This window comes from Pipra filicauda, unplaced genomic scaffold (assembly GCF_003945595.2).
Source record: "Pipra filicauda isolate LSUMZ 115617 unplaced genomic scaffold, ASM394559v2 scaffold13_size5146498_pilon, whole genome shotgun sequence".
Taxonomy (NCBI): Eukaryota; Metazoa; Chordata; class Aves; order Passeriformes; family Pipridae; genus Pipra; species Pipra filicauda.
Genome location: NW_024103874.1, coordinates 2,569,538 through 2,575,679, shown reverse-complemented (window position 1 = coordinate 2,575,679; position 6,142 = coordinate 2,569,538). Strand labels below are relative to the sequence as shown.

Genomic DNA, 6,142 nt, shown 5'->3' with positions numbered 1-6,142 from the left:
ATCAAACCTTGCCTTCTGTCAATCTCTGCAGATTGAGAGTTTTGTGTGAGAGCTGTAGTTACCCAGCTAAGAACAAGAGCACGATGATCATCAGGCAGGGTAATAGCTAGCAAGTTCCATTTTCTCAAGTTTTGCTGAGACCACAGTTCTCTGTGGAAACTTAAATTGCTTTTGTTTCACACGATTTGTGCAAATTACAAGATTTTGGAATATAAAATTGAAGTGCCAGAAGTATTAATCGTGCCCTATCTCTAAAACCCAGGTAGAAAACACAAGATTTAAGGTTTGTACCCTCTGCAGTGAGTGCAGCTCATGAGGACACACGAGTTTGCTCAGGTACTGACAGCACTGAAGCACTGAAAAGGAATTGTGAAAGCACCTTAGGAGATTTTAGTTCTGTTAATTTGAAAAAGTTTCACTGCAGTTGCTAATTTAAGGGAAAATAGAGCCCATGTAAATTTGTGAAGTCAGCATTATAGTGAAGTTCATGCTGGAGCTCGGAAAGTAAGTGCTTACTTACCTTTGAGGAAGAGTAGCTGCAGTGACCTGAATGTTTGTACCGTTTGCTTTGCTGGTTTGTGGGTTTGTGTAAGTTCAAGTCATGCTCTCCAAGCATCAGCAGTTACAGTTTGGCTTCACAGTTGCATAGGTGCTCTACTTTAAAAAATATTGTGACAAAACATCCCTGAGAGAAAAAATTGATTTGAAGTTGTTTGCATTTCTTATACGACTAGAAAAATCAATTTCTCCAGATCAGGAAGTTCTAGATATCGTACTCTTGTGCTGTTGGATTGATTTTGACAAATGATTGCATTTTAACTTATCTGGAAAAAAAAAAGAGATTTATTGTGCTGTTACTGTGTAACAGAACTCTCTGCAGTGAGTAGGAAGTACTGATTACATGTTGTGGGTGTGACAAGTAATAATGACATGAGTAAATTCTGCTTCATGGATTTGATTTTCTTCATTGCAACAGGGTGTCTTTTTTAACACTAATGCAAAATTATCATAGAAATTAGTCATATATAACTGTATCATACATATAGGGGCATTATAGCAAAAAACCAGTCTCGTTGTGTGTGAATTGATTTAACCACGTTTTCCTAAAAATTACTGGTTTATATTTTGAACAAGATTGTGAAGGCCTCTTCTACATTGCTCTGCTTTTTCTTCCATATGCTGTTTAATCTCTGAAGAGCCAGGGGAGACCATATCAGCACTGATACCGAGTGCTGTGCAAACAAAAGAAGTAATAAAATATATTCTGAAATTATCTATCAGGGTTCAGAAATTAAGGGCAAGGGTTTGATCAAATGACCTTATATAAGCTTTAGATGAGGATAAGACATAGATTGTACAGAAAGAAAGACTGTCATCAAAGGAATTAATTCTCCTGGATACTGTAGGTCTGATTCACGTTTGCATTGATTAGCAAGTTATTTGTGTCACACATTACCTAATGACTTGAGAACTTTTTGTTTCATAAATGCAGCAGTCTCAAAACAAGAATGCTGGTTAAGCAAATAGCAACAAATAAATTTTAAAATTTATTTGTTTGGGTAGTAATAAAATATGTCTGGGTATCAGTGTCAGTGATACTCGCATGTGATGCAAAATGGTTTTGTAAATCTAAGGATTATGTTTTCATTTAGTTAAAGAGTAGCAGCCATTGAAGTAGCAGGCAGAGATTGGAAGCCAAGAGACCTAATTCATAGTATTTTTCAGCTTTTCCTTTAAAATTGTTTTAACTTCACAGGTTCCTTTTTCTATTTCATTTTCAAGGTCTTTACTGTGGATGGGTACTTTGCATAAATCTTGAGAGCCCTGGACAAATGGGTGGAGTTAATCCTTCTCCTTTTGCCTTCTAATCTTCCCAGCTCTGACCTACTCCTTGTCCTTGTGCAGGAGCAGCCTGGCAGTGCTGTGAGATCCAGCTCTACTCTCCACAGACAATGGGAATTCCCCACTCCTGGGACACTTCCTCATTCTTAGGGCCACCCAGGCAGCTGAAGGAAGACAATCAGCAGATCTGCCCTGTTGCCGGGTGTAAATATTGTATATTTGAGAACTTCTAATTGACTGGAGGGAGAATATATCTTAGGGATGAGGTCAAGGCTGAAGGAGTCCTGGAATGTGGAGCAGCTGAAATAGATGATGTTAAGGAAAGTAAGCTCCGATTCCGGATTTTATATGCGAAAACTCCAGACTGCCATTTCAATTAGGAACATAATCTTGGTTTTGTTTAGTGTTTCTCTGCCCCTTGTATCTCTACTTTATACATACCCTTATGTGATTGTGGAGTAATCAGAGACTCCAGCAGTAATTCCACAGCATTTAACCTTCATGGTACAGGTGACTACACAAAGCAGTCAGGAGTTATAAAGAAGTTCCAGATGTGTTTAAATAAGGTTGGTTACTGAGAGAAACCACTTTAAAAGCCAGCCTTCTAGGATGTATTTACACTAGCAATAAAGCCTGTATTTAAAAGGTAGTGTAGGGTTTCAGCAGCAGTGGAGAATTTTTTGGCACCGATATCTATTCTTACAGCCTCAAGCAGGCCGAGAGGAAAGCCTGATCAATACAGATGGGATAGTAAATAAAGAACCCCAATCTATTGGTTTATAAACTATTCATATCTCTTTTCTCACCCTCTTACTTCCTTCTTAATCACAGTGTTCTTTAGTGTTATTGAAAGAAAAGATCATCTTAAGCTGCAAACACTGTGTTTAGTAACACAGTCTGCATCACTCTCACAAAGCAACTTCATAGTGGTGGCTGATGTTTGAAAAATGTGCTGAGATCAGGAGGTTCTCCAGAAAACCTTATCTTCTGATTATTATTTGTTACTTTTTGCTAGAGTTCTATAGCCAGAAAGCTGAAGTTAATCTTGTCTACTCTCCTGTTACAGACAGCCCTTTTCAGAGCCCTTTGATGTTAGTGCAAAGAATCCCATTTTTAGTGGCCTTTGAACCAGATGTAGTAAAAGGGCAACTGAGCATTTGTAGGGGTTGCAATTGGGTAACTTGCTTGAAGGAGGAGAATTCTGATACCCATTTCTGTTTTCTCATTCTTTTTATTTCCTTTAATATTTATATACTGTTAAGAGTAATATAGGTACTTGGTAAACAGTGAAGAGAACAAATGCCTCTGTTCTGACCATATTCCACTTTATTTAGATAAAAGCAAAATAAAGAAGGAGCTCTGTGGCTGTTTTTCAGCCACAGTAATTTAATGATTCCTGCTTGTTACAGCTATTGTGAAATTTAGGAAGGAGTTTGCATAAGATAACATATCCTGCTGTTGTAACATACTGGAGACAGAGCTCAGATCTCTGGATAAGGAATGCTGCAAAAATTCTAAGTGTTATTATCACTACACACCACTCTCCCCAGGATCTGAACCTGACCTCCCTTCCTTGATCCAAACAATCTCTGTCTTTGTAAAAATAACAGGATTTTACAGAAGGAGAATTGTCTATAATTATTACTTGAAACAGTTCTTTTCCTTGACATTTATTCAGGTTTGGGCACGCTACTGAACAAAGAGAATTCCATATCAAAATATGATCAATCTGAACACTTCTTGTGTTTGTAAAGAATGGATAGAGGTCTGCCAGCAAATAAGCTGGAGGCAAAAAACTCAGGTGACTGCGTTGCCAGAACTTTAAACGTTTAAAAATGAGCAAGGCAGAGAGGCAGAGCCCTGGGAGGGACAGCTGGTTTCTGGAGGTGCACTGGCAGGAGGAGGAAGACACGAATACCAAAACAAATCAATTTGGACAGAAGCCAGTCTGGAGGGTGATGTGAAGAGGGAGGGAGTGGTGTGCATGTGTAAGGATCTGGGTGCTGGCCTGGTTTTCCTCCCTCAGCAGACTGGTAGGAAACTTGTGGTCACTTGGTCGAAGTGTGACTGGCTGGGGAAGTCTGTAGTGCTGGGAGGAAAGGGAGGTGTAAAGATAAGCTGGAGGAAGGAGGCTGGAGACTAGGTATGGCCTGAAGACTAAGGCTGACCCTCAGGCTATTATATAAAAGGTGGAATTCATGTGCTTCTCTGAGAACACTTCCTTGGCAGCTCCCCTTCTTGGAGAGCACTGAGCTCAAGCCTGCCTGGATGCTTTTGAAGAGACATTTTTTGCATTTGTTGGAAAACCAGAAGACCAGAAACCCTGAATGGACTGTCCTGTCTGGAGCAGAACCTGCAGGGAGGGGCACACTGGGCTGCTGGAGAGGTGAGTGTCTGCCAGTGCCACTGCTGTGCTCCAGGAGCTGGATGGAGCAGCAGCCTGAAGTGTCCTGGGGCACTGACACGGTGCCGTTTTTCACGGCTCCCTTTGTGCAGAGAGGCAGCAGCTTGTGTGGAATAAAAGCCTGAAGCTTGTGCTACAAATCATGTGGTTCATAGCCCTGCTGGCTGTGAAGGGAGCTCTACAACATCTGCTGGGTTTTAATTAAGAGCATGGCTTTTGCAGAGATGGTTGGCCTCTTTGTGCAGTGACAGTTCCTGTTTGCCTGGTTAAGCAGTTTCAGGGATTTTTTTTCTCCTTGTGGTTTTGTGATGTGACATGCAGGTGACTGCAGAAGTTTAAAATACCTTGTGTTGGACCACTCATAGACAGGAACATCTATTTACAAATCCATAGGTGAGACAGGTGTCTTCCAACAGTCTTGTTACACAGCAAGGGCAGCCTGGAACAAAGCTTAATAAAATGTGCAGTAGCAAAAATGTGCACATTGATAACAAATTTGTTGTGTGTGATGTGCCCAGGTGGACAACACTGTTAATGGACATGCAGCAGTGAGAATACCGTGTGGTAATAATTTATTCAACTATATAACAACCAAAGAGGCTGGTCATAACTACCTGAATTCTGTGACAAATCTCCTGTTCAAATTTGTACTTAACATTAGTAAGGGATTAATGTTTCTGGTGCTGCCTTGTAGGATAGTATAAAGAAAAGTTCTGCTGAAGTTACCAGCTACTGATGAAGTTCATGTCTCCCTATTGCAACTTCTTGGTAAATCCAATTTTAAAGTCAAATACAGGTGGTACCATTTCTTTTTTTTTGGGAGAATCTACAGCTGAGACTCATCAGTCCAGCAACAACCTTGACACCATGTTTGAATATATAACCTTTCCTCTCTCCACGTAACTTATCTCTTCCTAAGAAAAGACTTTCAGAGAGAAATAAACAAGTGTCTGCCTGTATGAACTAGTAAAGGGAAAATAAAATGAAAAATGAACTTGTATTATTTAAACAGTGTGACATGATAAACTGCGAGTGCTGCTCACACCCAGCCCTCTGAGAGCAGCCTGCTTTGTTCCTAAGCTTTGGTTGAACCTGAACCTAGTTTTGTGAACATATTATATTTTGCAATGGTATGAGATTATAATCCTTCAGATTTTCTTCAGGCCCCTTGTTGGGATGAAGTCACACAAATGCCTGAACACAAAGACAAGGCCAAGTTGGGCATCAGAGTTGTGAGTGATCTGTGAGTCCTCTGGGAGTGTTGAGGTGTGGTACAGAGGCTGAGTAGGTTAAATCATTCTAGTCCCTAGAAAGACTCTGTCTGTGGGGATCAGGGGACTGCAGCACGAAATCTGGGGTGACAGCTGCACAAAATCTGTGCAGGCTGCATGGTCTGGGGTTTAACTAGTGCAGGTTTAACTAAAAGAGGTTAAGGGAGGTCATGCATTGCTGAGGTGTAAGTGCTGTGTCTGAGCCCTTTCTGCAGTGCATAGATGGTGCACAGCTACTTTTGTGCATTCTGAATATCCAGTAGGTGTGCATGCCAGCCCTAGCTTGTCTTATGGCAAGGACATAAATGCCATTCAGATCCAGGCTACCAAGTCGCTTTCAGCTTGAGATGCTGTTGGTCAGTAACAGATGGCACAGATATCCAAAGCAATCGTAGTTATGAAATTCGTGTCCGTGGCAATGTTGTGTTTAGTCTGTTTTGGTGGAAGCAGAAGGGTTGACAGCATCCTCCTCGATGGCTCAAAAGGAACAGCTCTTTCCAGAAGAGGCAGAGGTCTTCAAAGTAAACAGAGGGAGTTGCAAGATGAACACAAACCTAATCTAACATGGGAATTCTGGATCTATTTATCTGTTCTCATTGACATGGCTGCACTTATTCTGGAGGGT

The 6,142-nt window shown here is 40.9% G+C and overlaps 1 long non-coding RNA gene across 1 annotated transcript in view; it reads left to right on the top strand.

The window, feature by feature from the left end:
• LOC113982380 overlaps positions 1-6,142 on the top strand; it is a 119,572-nt gene that overhangs the window by 68,248 nt on the left and 45,182 nt on the right. The gene's annotated exons all lie outside the window — the stretch shown is intronic.